We start from the raw sequence: 13,749 nt of genomic DNA, 5'->3' as shown, positions 1-13,749 counted from the left end.
CAAGGGTACCTTCCAAGTTGGAGGAATGCCTTTTGGCCCACCGGGGTCCGTTAGTCATGCCCCCTTTCGAGGTGGACCTCAGGGGAAAACTCGGGACAGGCAGAGAGAGTGGGAAAGCACTCAAGGGGCTGAGGGGATCAATATTTGACCAACCTGAACAACCCCACTGGCGCATTTAGAAGCTGCATATCATCTGTCCTTGCGAAGGCTAATATCCCAGCCTTCAATTCCAATCACTCCTCCCCTCCCTCCTCTTCTCTCTCCTCCTCCTTTCTCTCTCTTTCCTTTTAATATCAAGATAAAAAAAAGGGGCGGACTCATTCTAATAATTTGAGATCCCTCGCAAAGGACAAGGACATGCCACGATTTGCAAATGAACAAAAGGGAAAGTTAGAAGAAGCCGAAAATTACTGCACGCCTATTAAATATTAGCCAGGCTGAAGTAGTCCTGACTAGCAGACAGGGCCTGTAGCTCTAGGGAAGTGGTACTTAAGGGAATTTGCAATTAAGAAAAGCTTGGAGCCTTGCCACAGATCGCTTCCCCTGCCTTTTTTTAATTTAAAAAAAGAACCACAAAGCAAGGACCTAAATGGAAGAAGGCAATAATGTAAGGTGACAGATGTCATTTTGGCAGGAAACACCAGGAAGACCAAGTTACTTACCTGCAGCATCCGTGCTGCTGCCACTTGCTCAGCTCTCTATCTCGGTCTGCAAGGCAATCTTGGTGGCTGTCAGGGACAGCTGTCCAAATTCCTGAGAACCAGGCTCAGCCTCCAGGTCCCTCCAGCACACCCTGGGTAAACATGGCATATGCAGAGAGGAGCCCCAGCCTCAGCGGGCATGCCCGCTCCAGGAATCCTGCTGATACAGCTGTGCAGCAGGGTAGGGAGGCTGCCACCACCCATGCCAGCGTCTCCAGAGACTTGGCAGCCCCGTCTGCCAAAAGCCACATCAATCTTTAAAGAAGGTTCATTTCTGTTTTCAGGAGCAATTGACATGAGGTCCTGGGAGGGGAAGTTTTTAGCTAAGGGCCAGGATACTCGGGGGAATGAGGGGCTTCTTAGGAATGCTGCTTTATGAATTACTATTGGTTTTTTTTTTTTAATTGGTTAAGTGCTCAGCTGCTAACTGAAAGGTTGGCAGTTAGAGCCCACCCAGAGTCTCTGCAAGAGAAAGACCTGGTGACCTGCTTCTGAAAGGTCACAGCCTTGAAAACCCTGCGGAGCGCCTTTCTACTCTGTCACATAGGGTCCCCATGAGCTGGAACAGATTTCACCGCACCCCACAACGACTGCTCCATCAGGGACCCCAAGCCTGGCGGTACATCGGAAGCATCTGGAGGAACCTTATACAACTCAAGGTTTCCACAACCCACTCCCAGAAATTCTGATTCAGAGAAGCCTGAGTGGAGCTGTCCCCCCGCCACAAAAAACAGGACTCCCCAAGTGATATGCAGGCAGCCTTGGGAACCAGTGGATCCGGAAGCCCTCGTTCCCAAGGAACTACCTCACTGCTGCTTCTGCTACCTTCATTGTTGTTGTTAGCTAGCCTGCCAGCTGGCCCCGGACTCATGGCAACCCCGTGGACAACTGCTGCCAGTCCTGTACCATCCACACGATCGGTTACGGATACACCATTATGATCCACAGGGTCTTCATTGGCTGGTTTTTCAAAGTATATTGCCTGGCCTTTCTTCCTAGTCCATCTTATTCCGGAAGCCCCCCTGAAACCTGTTCAACATCACAGCAACTCGAAAGTCTCCACCAACAGGTGGACAGTGGCTGTGCACGAGGTGCACTGGCCGGGAATCAAACCTGAGTCTCCTGCGTGGAAGGTGAGAATTCTACCACTGAACCACCAATACCTTATTCTGCTGCTTTAATACTTCCTTTTTTTGGGAAACCACACTTGGTTAAAATAAGAATACTCCTACACCTTAATTAGCCTTTTAGATTCCTTCCACCATGGCATCTAACTGAAACTGTTATTCCAGGAAAAGTGTGTGTGTGTGTGTGTGTCTGCGCGCGCGTGTGCGTGTGGCGGGGTAGGAGGGTTGACCATCAGGGATGGAGCAGAACACTGGGACAGACTTCTCTCTCATCCCTACGGGGCACCCTAGCCTCCCTACTATGTTTCATTGTCACTTTGTCAACCCCAGCCTAGCTGCAGGTTGGTGGCAGTCTCCCTCTGTAGCACACCCAGTTACCTCCCTGGTATCAATTTTTAGCATCTAATAATAACCACAACATTATATAGTGCTTTATGGCTTACAGAGTAGTTCCCACATACATCATTCTATTTATCTTTACTGCAGTTCTAAGAGGCAGCTTGTATATCCCCACTACACAAATGAGAAAGTAGGTTCAGAAAGGACAAGGGACTTGCCCAGGGGAACATGACCAGCAAGGACAGGCAGAGGGGGCCTCAGATCGGATCCTCTGACTCTAAATCTCGTGTTCTTTCTACTGCACCAGGCCACCTCAATGACATCCAGTAAGCTGGGCTCAGGGGGCCAGCTCTCTACAGGTGGGTGGGCCCTGGGTTTATAGGGTGGGAGCTCCCATCTACCCACTGACCACTGAGAATAAGATCCCATGTTCTCTTTCAAGAGGAGCAAGAATCACAGAACTATTCAACTCTTGCCTTGTTCAAGGAAGAATGGACCTCTGTCAGGATTTGTAACCTTTAAAAATGTTCTCAACTCATTCCCTTTGGGGTCTGGGACCATGGGATGGATGGGGACCATGGGGTGGATGGGGACCATGCAGTGAATGGGACCATGGGATGGATGGAGATCATGGGACGAATGGGGACCATGGGGTGGATGGAGACCATGCAGTGGATGGGGACCATGGGGTAGAAGGGGACCATGGGATGGATGGGGACCATGGGATGGATGGAGACCATGCAGTGGATGGGGACCATGGGGTGGTTGGGGACCATGCGGTGGATGGGGACCATGTGGTGGAGAGGGACGATGGGATGGATAGGGCTGACTCTGGCAAAAGGATATTTCTCAGGCACAGTGGGCAGGAGTGAGGTTCAGGGTGAGGTAGGCTGCTGCCCCTTGCTCCATTATCACAGCTGCTTCCTTGGGAGGCCAGGGCCCAGCAATGGGGCCAAAGCATACACAAGTACAAGTGTATACACACACACAGTCCAGACCTCTGGACCCAGGCACCAGGGCTCTCCCTCCACCATACCAGAGCCTTTGCAAATGCAAAGACTCAGTCCCCTTTCCAGGCACATGCTCAAAGAGACTCAGGTTGTGGACTCCGTGTCCTGGGAACAAGGTCCTCACTGTCCTGGAGTGATGTAGAAGATTGCCTCAAATACAGTACAGCCTGCCACCTTGGGTATTAGGAGTCCTGGATTCTAACTCACCTCTGTGACTATTAAGGTCTGTAAGCTTGGAGTATCTGCTTAACCTCTCCTTTGGTTTTCTTGTCTGAAACATGTAGTTAGACTGAACATCCTTCCAGGTCCAACACGTTGAGTCTGTCATATCTTCATAGCCTCTTTCTTAAAAATAACAGGTAGCATGTATCGTGCCGGCTCCGTGTGCTAAGTGCATTGTGTACATCATCTCACGTAATGTCCATAATGAGAAGAAGTTCTTACTAATCCTAGTAAACCAAAATTAAAAAAACCAAACCCACTGCTATTGAGTTGATTCCAACTCATGGCGACCCTATAGGACAGAGGAGAACTACCCCATAGGGTTTCCAAGGCTGTAAATCTTTACAGAAGCACACGGCTACATCTTTCTCCCGAGGAGCAGCCGGTAGATTTGAACCACCAAACTTCTGGTTAGCAGCCAAGCTCTTTAACCACGGCACAACCAGGTTCATTTAACCCTCATTTTGTAGACAGAAAACAAGTTCAGAGAGGTTAAGTAACTTTCTGAAGATCAAATGACTGTCGAGTGGCAGGGTAGGAACCCCAGAGCTCGAGGTCTTCCTTACCCACCTTGCTATACTTTTGTCCCACAAGCCTCTTCTCCCAGAGATTGCAGTGGATGTCTTTTGCTTTTACCAAGCAGCATCCATTCAGTCTTCTTTGGGGAAGACGAAGTCCAATTTCTTTCTTGGGATTCCTGGGGATTTCTGCTTTGGATGAAGTTGACTTCATGGTGTGTGTGTGTGTGCGTGCGCACGTGTGTGTGTGACATGACCCAGGACTGGCCAATCATTTCCCTGGCTGTTGTTGTTAGGTGTCATCGAGTCGATTCCGGCTCATAGTTACCCCATGTGATAGAGTAGAGCTGTTCTAAAGGGGTTTCTAGGCTGTAATCTTTATGGGAGCAGATTGCTAGTCTTTCTCCCTTGAAGCAGCTTGGTGGATTTCAACCACCAACGTTTTAGTTAGCAGCTGATCACTTAACCATTGCACCACTGGGATTCCAGGCATGGTTTCAGTCAGGTCCAATGAGACACAAAGGGATTGTTTTCTGGGCCTGTTGAGAACTGTTTTCTGTCTCTGTTACAGTGGATTTGACCTAGCCAGATGGCACAGTGGTTAACAGCTCAGCTGCTAACCAAAAGATTGGCAGTTTGAATCTACCAGCTGTTCCCTGGAAACCCTGTGGGGCAGTTCTACTCTGTCCTATAGAGTCAATATGAGTCAGAGTCAACTCAACGGCAATGGGTTTGGTATTTTGGTTTTGGATGTGGGCCTAGAGCTGAGGCCAACCTTCTTGCCATCACCTAAGTCCCGCCTGAGCATGAAGCTGACATAGAAGAGTGCAGGGCTGCCAGGCAGAAATCCCACATAAGCCCCTGAATCTAGCCACTCTTGAGTATCTATATCTACCCTCTGGAATTTCCAGTTATATATACCAATAAAATCCTCTCTTGATTTAAGCCTATTTGCGCCTTGCGGTCTATTACTCGCAAACAAAAGATATAAGAAAAAGCAGAGCTGAAGCATTCAAGAAGCCCCCATTATTATGTGATGTCAGCTTTCACTCCTGGTGGCAAGTGAACCATTATCCATGTTTCAGAGGGCTGCTGTACCAAAGTACCACAAACTCACTGGCTTATAAGAACAGAAGTTTACTGTCTCACAGTTCTGGAAGCTGGGAGTCCGAGATCAGGGTGTCGGCCCTGCTGATTCTTCTGAGGGCTTTGAGGGAGAATCTGTTACACGTCTCTCTCCTAGCTTCTGGTGATAGCTGGCAACACTTGGTGGTCCTTGTCACTCCAACCTCTGCCTCCATATTCACATGGCCATCTTCCCTTTGAGTCTGTTTGTGTCTTTTTTATAAGGACACCACTTACACTGGACTAGAATCCACCCTACTCCAATATGACTTCAAGTCAACTTAATTGGTAACATCTTCAAAGACCCAATTTCCAAACAATGTCACATTCACAGGTACCAAGAATTTAACATATCTTAAAAAAAAAAAAAAAGAATTTTTCTTTTTTTGAGGGGACACAATTCAACCTATAACAACTATGTCCAGAGTAAAACCTCCAGTCTGGGAAAAACTGCAATCAGCCTGGAATTTTTTTTTTTTTTTTTGGGTGGGGGGTGCCTGGTCTTTATCTCAGAGTAGAAGTTGCTTCTGAAGCCACCAGAACAACCAGGCTAGATATGACTAGAGGCCAAGAGTTGTTTATGGAGAAGTAGCTCTTCTCTCTCCCTCAGAAGGTGAGACACATTGCTGCCCTGGGAAGGAACAGTGATCTGCAATGGTACCCTTCTCTCCCACTAAGCTACTGTTCCGAAAAGCCAAGGGTTATGGAACACTTCTGGAAAAAAATGTTAAATAAATATGAATTCATTTATTAATAAATGTACACTAGGACTTCCAGCCAACATGGCACCACAGACAAAAACACCAGCCTTCCCTCTACGCAAAGATCTGAAAACCTAAGTAAAACAGAAACAAACGTCACTCCTGGAACCTGAAGTGTCAAAAGAAAAGATTAAAAAAACTCAGCCAAGCACCAAATGGAATAAGAGACTGACGGAGGACAGAGAGCCAAGAGAGATACCTGTGGAGGGCCCCACGCAGCACGGATCCGCCATCTTGGACTCCTGTTGGGGATCGGCAGACGGGGAGCACGGGAAAGCAGGTTCACAGAACTCCTAGGAGGAGACAGAGCACTCGGTAACCAGCAATACATGATTTCCCACCCCTAATCTCTCCCTCCTGCTCTACCTCCGAGCTTGCTGGCTGGCTATGGTGGCTCTGCAGGCCAGGAACTGCAGCGTCCCTGCTGCTTGGATTCGCCCCACCCATGTCGGACATCAGCTGACCAGGACTATGGGAAAGCAGCTTCACGAAAGGTCCCAGCAGGAGACAGAGCACCGAATGAGGAACGATATATGCTTTCCTAACCGCCCCCTCCAACTTCTTCCTCCCCCCTTCAGCTTCCTCTGCTTCCCACCAGCTGCAGTTTCTTAGCTGGAAGGCAACTGCTTTGGCCTCAGGCTGCTTGGATTCCCTCTGCCCACACTGGCCAGGCTCCTGAGCTGGTGTTGGTTCTTCCTCTCTCTTTTGGTTTCTTCTATGCCTCCTACCAACTCCCCCTCCTATCTCTGGAACACCTGGCAACCTGTGCCATCTTTGCTTTTTCTTGAAAGGCTGTGAAGCCATGCTCCCCTGGGGAACCACTCCCCCGACCTGCAACACCATGCTGGTGTGATCTCTGTTTTTCTTTTTTTTCCTTATTTTACTTTGATTTGTTTTGTTTGTTTTCTTTTTCTTTTTGCAGCTTGGGAGCCCCTTCTAGCCGGGCTGCACTGCACGGCTTAGGAGCCGCTCCCCCAATCTGCGCAGAGGCGTAGGTGGGATCCCTGGGGGCATTTCTTTTTTTCCTTTCTCTCATTTTCCCTTTCTGTCTTTCCTCATTTCTCATCTCTCTACACTTATCTTCTTTTCCTGTCTCCTGAATACCTGATGCTGTGTGACATCTATACCCCCTCTAGCCAGGCTATACTGTGCAGCCTGAAAACCACTTCCCCGGTCTTACCAGCCCCACCGGTGGGACTCTGGGACTCCTGGGGGTTTTTCTATTCCAAATTTTTATCTAGTAATTTTTTTTTTCTTTATGTTTCCCTTTTGCTTTCTTTCTTTCTTTTTTTTTTGCTTTTCTCCATTTCGTGGTTTCTTTTCTCTCCACTCCAATGGCAAGCTCCCTTAGCACTCTTTTTTTTCCCTCTTTCTTTGCCTGTTTGTTTTTAGCTCCTGTTTCTCTCTCCTCTCTCTTCTTTTCCCCGTACCCCTATTAGCAGCACACACCACAACCTCCCCCCTCTTTCCTGCCTACCTGCACCATACACTGAACATCACACCCCCAAGCAGCACAGACGTGGCCTACTGGAACCTGCTCAGCACTGATTCCTGGCCTATCCTGTCAGCCCTAGTACATGCCACAAACAACCCATCCCAGCCCCTCCCCTTCAGCTAAACCTTCCCTGCTGCACCATAGATGATTGGCTAGCCCTGCCCATTGGACAAGGAGGTGAAAAGGATTATGAATACAGACAGCCAAACAACAAAGAATGCACAGCCCGCCTGCTAAGACATAACCAAATAAAACAAAAAAGCAGGATGAAACAAACAAATCTACAATCAAGAAATGAAGAAAATAACTACTGAATGTCCCAAAGACAGCAGACAATATCAAAACATATATAAAAGGACAGGATGGTTCCAGTAGGCATCCAAAATATAACACCAGATGACTTTCCAGCAGAAGAAAAGGCGTTAGAACTACCTGACAGGGAATTCAAATCTCTAATATTTAGAGCAATCCAAGAGTTGAAGCAAAAAGCAGACAAAAATGAGGAAAAAATAGACAAATATATGGAAAAGACAGACAAATTCATGGGAAATACTGACCAAAAAATGGAACAATTCAGGAAAGTAGTATAGGAACAAAATGCCAAAATAAACTTGCAACTAGAAATCATACAAAAGCAACTAGAAATCCAAAAGAAGAACAAGATTTCAGAAATGGACAGTGTCATAGAAGGGCTGAGGAGCAGGTTTGAAACAATGGAAGACAGAATAAGTGAAATTGAAGACAAACACTTGGATACAACTCTGAGGAAAAATCAGAAAAAAATGAAGAATCCCTGAGAATTACATGAGATACATTCAAAAGCAAAAATTTACGAGCGATTGGAGTTCCAGAACAGGGAGAAGAAATGGAAAATGCAGAGAAGATCATTGAAGAATTGCTGGCAGAAAAATTCCCAGCATCATGAATGATGAAAAGCTGACCATCCAAGAAGCTCAATGAACCCCATATAGGATAGACCCCAAAAGAAAAACACCAAGGCATATCATAATCACACTCACTAAAACCAAAGACAAAGACAAACTCCTGTGAGCAGCTTGAGAAAAACAGAAAATCATATACGGAGAAGAAACAATAAAACTAAGCTCTGATTATTCGACAGAAACCATGCAGGCAAGGAGGCAATGGGATGACATATATGAAACCTTGAAAGAAAAAAATTCACAACGAACAATAATACATCCTGCAAAACTTCTTTTCAAGTATGATGGTGAAATTAGGACATTTCCAGATAAACAGGAATTATGGGAATATGTAAAAACCAGCCAAACTTACAAGAATTATTAAAGGGAGTCCTTCGGTCTGAATATAGGAGGCAAGATTGTACCAGCCAGATACCAACCTAGGAAATGACCTCTCAAGGACTATCCAAAACCAAAAAAATTGCAACAGGGAACCAGAGAGGTTAATCTGTAAATGACAACAACATCAGAAAATAAAAGAGGGAATAAATGGTATAGGTATAGAACTTTCTAATGAAAAGGAAGGCAAGGTGATACCAAGTAGTAATAGACTGGTTCAAACCTAGGAAGATAAGGGTAACTTTCAAAGTAACCACAAAGAAAGTTAACAAACCTATTCAAAATAAAGAAGGAAAACATGAAGTCTCAAAAACAAAACCTACAAAAACAAAAGAAATCCACAATCAAAAGGAACTCAGCACAAGACAGTAAGAGGAACAATGAAAATGTTAGCACCAAAAAAAAAGCACTACAAAATGACAGCAATAAACTCACACATATCAATAATTACACTGAACGTAAATGCCCTAAATGCACCCATAAAGAGATGCAAAGTGACAGAATGGATAAGAAAAAAAAGATCCATCACTATGCTGTCTACAAGAGACACGCCTTAGAAACAAAGATGTAAATTTATTAAAAATCAAAGGATAAAAAAATATATCAAGCAAATAACTACCAAAGAAGAGCAGGAGTGGCAATACTAATCTCAGATAAGATAGACTTTAAAACAAAATCCACCATAAAAGACAAAGAGGGGCACTATGTAATGATTAAAGGGATGATCCATCATGAAGACTTAACAATAATAAACATCTACACACCCAATGACAAGGCTCCAAAATACGGAAAACAAACTGTATCAGCACTGAAAACAGAAATTGACAGTTCCGCAATAAATAGTAGGAGACTTCAACACACCACTCTCAGCAAAGTACAGAACATCTAGAAGGAAACTTAACAAAGATACAGAAGAGCTAAAGAGCACAGTCAGCCAACTTGACCTCATAGACGTATATAGAATACTCCACCCAACAGCTGCAAAGTACACATTCTTTTCCAATGCACATGGAACATTATCCAGAATAGACCACATCTTAGGTTACAGAACAACCCTCAACAAAATCCAAAATGTTGAGATGATACAAAGTATCTTCTCTGACCACAATGCCATCAAAGTAGAAATGCACAACAGGAAGAGTAAGGAAAAAAAAAAAAATCAGTTACATGGAAACTGAATAACACCCTGCTTAAAAACCACTGGGTAATAGAAGAAATCAAAGAGGGAGTCAAAAAGTTCCTAAAATCAAACGAGAATGAAAACACATCATACCAAAACCTTTGGGACACACCAAAGGCAGTCCTCAGAGGTCAATTTATAGCGCTAGATGCACACATCAAAAAGGAAGAAAGGGACAAAATCAAACATTAGTCACACAATTTGAACAAATAAAAAGAGAACAGCAAAAGAAGCCCAGAGCCACCCGAAGAAAGGAAATAATAAAGATCAGAACAGAAGCAAATAGAGAATAGAAAAACAATAGAAAGGATCAGCAAAACCAAAGTTTGTTCTTTGAAAGGATCAACAAAATTGACAAACTACTGGCCAAACCGACAAAAGAAAAACAGGAGAGAATGCAAATAACTCAAATAAGAAATGAAATATGGGACATTACAACAGACCCAACTGAAATAAAAAGGGTCATAACAGAGTATTAGGAAAAACTATACTCCAACAAATTTGAAAACCTAGAAGAAATGGACAAATTTCTACAGACTACTTACCCAAACTAATACAAAATGACATTGAAAATCTGAACGGACCCATAACAAGAGAAGAGATTTAAAAGATAATTAAAAAAAAACTCCCAACCAAAAAAAACCCTGGCCCAGATGGCTTCACTGGAGAATTCTACCAAACATTCAAAGAAGAGCTTACACCAGTACTACTCAGACTGTTTCAGAACATAGAAAAGGAAGCGATACTTGTGAATTCATTCTATGAAACCACTATAACCCTGATACCAAAACCAGGAAAAGATACCACAAAAAAAGAAAATTACAGACCAATATCTCTCATAAATATAGATGCAAAAATTCTCAACAAAATTCTAGCCAATAGAACTCAGCATCATATCAAAAAAATAATACACCATGACCAAGTAGGATTCATACCAGGTATGCAAGGATGGTTCAACATTAGAAAATCATCAGTGTAATATGATACTAAGAAAATCCAAAAGACTCCACCAGAAAACTACTGAAACTAAGACGAAGATTCAGCAGAGTAGCAGGATACAAGATCGACTTACAAAAATCAGTTGGATTCCTATACACCAATAAAGAGAGCGATGAAACAGAAATCAGGAAAACAATACCATTTATTATCGCCCCTAAAAAAATAAAATACTTGGGAATAAATCTAACCAGGGATCTAAAAGACCTATACAAAGAAAACTACAAAACACTACTGCAAGAAACCAAAAGAGAACTACACAAATGGAAAAACATACCATGTTCATGGATAGGTAGACTCAACATTGTGAAAATGACAATTCTACCCAAACCGATTTACAAATACAATGCAATACCAACCCAAATAGCAATAACATTCTTTAAAGAGATCGAAAAACTTACCGTTGACTTATATGGAAAAGGAAGAGGCCCCGGATAAGTAAAGCACTACTGAAGAAGAATAAAGGAGGAGACTCGCACTACCTGACCTCAGAACCTACTGTACAGCTATGGTAGTCAAAACAGCCTGCTACTGGTACAACAATAGATACAATGGCCAATGGAACAGAATTGAGAACCCAGATATAAATCCATCCACCTATGGTCACTTGATCTTCGACAAAGGCCCAAAGTCCATCAAATGGGGAAAAAAATAGTCTTTTTAACAAATAGTACTGGCAAAACTGGATGTCCATCTGCAAAAAAAATGAAACAGAACCCATAGCTCACACCATATACAAAAACTAACTCAAAAAGGATCAAAGACTTAAATATAAAGCCAAAACTATGAAGTTTATAGAAGAAAAAACAGGATCAATGCTAGAGGCCCTAAAACACGGCATTAACAAGATACAAATCACAAGCAACAACACACAAGCTCCAGAGGATAAGCTAGATAACTGGGATCTTCTAAAAATGAAACACTTACGTTCATCAAAAGACTACAGCAAAAGAGTAAAAAGAGAACCTACAGACTGGGAAAAAAATCTTTGGCTATTACAAATCAGACAAAGGTCTAATCTCTAAAATCTACAAGAAAATCCAACACCTCTACAACAAAAAGACAAATAATCCAATTGAAAAACGGGCAAAGGAAATGAACAGACACTTCGCTAAAGAAGACATTCAAGCGGCCAACAGACACATGAGGAAATGCTCACGATCTCTAGCCTTCAGAGAAATGCAAATCAAAACCACAATGCGATAGCATCTCTCTCCAGCATTACCAGCACAAATCAATAAAACAGAAAATAACAAACGTTGGAGAGGCTGTGGGGAGATAGGAACTCTTATTCACTGCTGGTGTGAATGCAAAATGATACAACCATTTTGGAAAATGATATGGTGCTTCCTCAGAAAGCTAGAAATAGAAATACCGTATGATCCGCAACCCCACTCCTAGGAATATATGCTAGAGAAATAAGAATCGTCACACGAATAGATACATGTACACCCATGTTCACTGCAGCATTGTTCACAATAGCAAAAAGATGGAAACAACCTAGATGCCCATCAACAGATGAATGGATAAACAAACTGTGCTACATACACACAATGGAGTATTGTTGTTAGGTGCTGTCGAGTCGGTTCCGACTCAGCAACCCTGTGCACAACAGAACGAAACACTGCCTGGTCCTGCGCCATCCTTACAATCATTGCTATGCTTGAGCTCATTGTTGCAGCCACTGTGTCAATCCACCTCACTGAGGGTCTTCCTCTTTTCTGCTGACCCTGTACTCTGCCAAGCATGATGTCCTTCTCCAGGGACTGATCCCTCCTGACAACATGTCCAAAGTATGTAAGGCGCAGTCTCGCCATCCTTCTAAGGAGCATTCTGGTTGTACTCCTTCCAAGACAGATTTGTTCGTTCTTTTGGCAGTCCATGGTATATTCAATATTCCTTGCCAACACCACGATTCAAAGGCGTCAATTCTTCTTCGGTCTTCCTTATTCATTGTCCAGCTTTCACATGCATATGATGCGATGGAAAATACCATGGCTTAGGTTAGGTGCACCTTAGTCTTCAAGGTGACATTTTTGCTTTTCAACACTTTAAAGAGGTCCTTTGCAGCAGATTTACCCAGTGCAATGCGTCTTTTGATTTCTTGACTGCTGCTTCCATGGCTGTTGATTGTGGATCCAAGTAAAATGAAATTCTTGACAACTTCAATCTTTTCTCCATTTATCCTGATGTTGCTCATTGGTCCAGTTGTGAGGATTTTTGTTTTCTTTCTGCTGAGGTGCAATCAATACTGAAGGCTGTGGTCTTTGATCTTCATTAAGTGCTTTCAGCAAGCAAGGTTGTGTCATCTGCATAACGCAGGTTGTTAATGAGTCTTCCTCCAATCCTGATGCCCCATTCTTCTTCATATACTCCAGCTTCTCGGATTATTTGCTCAGCATACGGATTGAATAGGTATGGTGAAAGAATACAACCCTGACACACACCTTTCCTGACTTTAAACCAATCAGTATCCCCTCCTTCTGTCCAAACAACCACCTCTTGATCTATGTAAAGGTTCCTCATGAGCACAATTAAGTGTTCTGGAATTCCCATTCTTCGCAATGTTATCCATAATTTGTTATGATCCACACAGTCGAGAGCCTTTGCATAGTCAATAAAACACAGGTAAACATCCTTCTGGTATTCTCTGCTTTCAGCCAGGATCCATCTGACATCAGCAGTGATATCCCTGGTTCCACGTCCTCTTCTGAAACCAGCCTGAATTTCTGGCAGTTCCCTGTCGATATACTGCTACAGCCGTTTTTGAATGATCTTCAGCAAAATTTTGCTTGCATGCGATATTAATGATATTGTTCTATAATTTCCACATTCGGTTGGATCACCTTTCTTGGGAATAGGCATAAATATGGATCTTTTCTAGTCAGTTGGCCAGGAAGCTGTCTTCCATATTTCTTGGCATAGATGAGTGAGCACCTCCAGCGCTGCATCTGTT

The sequence above is a fragment of the Loxodonta africana genome, chromosome 15 (assembly GCF_030014295.1).
Source record: "Loxodonta africana isolate mLoxAfr1 chromosome 15, mLoxAfr1.hap2, whole genome shotgun sequence".
Classification (NCBI taxonomy): domain Eukaryota; kingdom Metazoa; phylum Chordata; class Mammalia; order Proboscidea; family Elephantidae; genus Loxodonta; species Loxodonta africana.
The sequence above is the reverse complement of the archived record's forward strand: the minus strand, read 5'-3'. Positions refer to the sequence as shown.